The following is a 1,698-nucleotide window of genomic DNA, read 5'->3' on the forward strand; positions in this document are numbered from 1 at the left end:
TGTGTACCCCACATTGGTGGGAGGAAGAAATCTGTGTGGGTTTATAAGCTTATTCCCTTAATAGACCATTAAAGTCTTTAGTGGATCAAAGGAATGGGTCAAGCCTACGCGTGCGTCTAGCCTAGCCTAGCCTAGCACTAGCCGATGCTGCGAGTGTGCGATTTAGGCGCACTTTGCACTTAGCTGGGAGCTGAGGAGCTTTTATTTTTGACGGATTTGGGTCAAGCCGGTTTGACCGATCCGGTCAATGGTTGACCATCGTTGACTTCGTGGAGGACAAGTCGGGATATTCTGGAAGGATCAGGAAACGACTTACGACTTGCTTGGAGAGCAAGTTGTCGCCCTAGGGGCCAACCTATGAGGGCTCGTTTCATGCCTTCTAGGGTTTCGACACCTATGAATACTGCTCCTTAGGAGCCGTATTTGACACTCACAAAAATTCGAAGCTCTCTCCCTCTCTCTGCGATTTTCTTCCAGTTTCCAAGTATTCACTTTGTGTTTATCGATTTCAGTGTGTTGTTGGAAAATCAATAGATCTGGATTAAATCCTGGGGTTTTACTTTGTTGCTTACAGCTAATAGAAGCGAAGTACAAACCTTTAAGTACAGGAGTCCGATCCGTACAGTTATTCCACGTTCAAGATCAACCATCAACAAGTCTGTTTTACATTATTGTTTTGTTTTTTTAATTTCGTCCAATAACTGGACACTCTCCTTCTACCTTTCTTATAATCAGATTTAATCGAGAAGGATAAATCTGGTTTCTAGACGAAAGTTGGTAATCATATGAATAATAATTATATCTATTATTCACAACTAATCGACGTATAATTCTTAGTATTATTTGTCGGTTTCCTTGCTTGTCTATTAGTTTGATTTACAACAATATTAAAGGTTTTTATTTGTGTTTATATTTCAACAGACTAATGGACACTCAAATCCCAACACCTACAAGTACTTCTCGAGAAATATTCCCACCTCCTCTTATTGTGGAGGAACCAAGGAGAAGTACTAGGGCTAGAATAGAAAAAAGTTTTGGAGATGATTTCTATTCTTATTTGGTTGAAGGAACACAAAAGAAAGTGACAAGAGAGGTCATCTTCGCCATTAACTTGGATGATGATCCTAAGACCTTTCTTGAATCCATGACATCTAGAAATGCTCCTTTGTGGAAGGAAGCCATCAAGATGAAACATAATCAATTATGGATAATGGAACTTGGGAGTTAGCTGATCTACCCAAGGGGAGGATACCTATAGGATCCAAATGGGTATTTAAGAAAAAATATCACCCAGATGGATCCATATCCGCCTATAAAGCAAGATTAGTTGCTAAGGGATATAGGTAGCGAGAAGGGATCAATTATTTTGATACCTATGCCCCAGTTGCTAGGATTCGTTCTATTAGAACTCTCATAGAAATACCGACTTTGAAAGGATTGTACATTCATCAAATGGATGTGAAGAAAGCCTTTCTGAATTGTTATCTTAAGGAGGAGATTTGCTTGGAGCAACTTGAAGGTTTCGTGATACATGGACAAGAAAACAAAGTACGTAAACTTGTTAGATCCTTGTACAGGTTAAAGCAAACTCCCAAACAGTGGCATGAGAAATTTGACACCACTGTAACTGCTTTCGGATTCCAGCATAATAGTGCTAACAAGTGTATTTATTCTACATGCTCTTCTGAATACACAGTT

This window comes from Lactuca virosa, chromosome 4 (assembly GCF_052849685.1).
Source record: "Lactuca virosa cultivar CGN04683 chromosome 4, Lactuca_virosa_CGN04683_v6, whole genome shotgun sequence".
Taxonomy (NCBI): domain Eukaryota; kingdom Viridiplantae; phylum Streptophyta; class Magnoliopsida; order Asterales; family Asteraceae; genus Lactuca; species Lactuca virosa.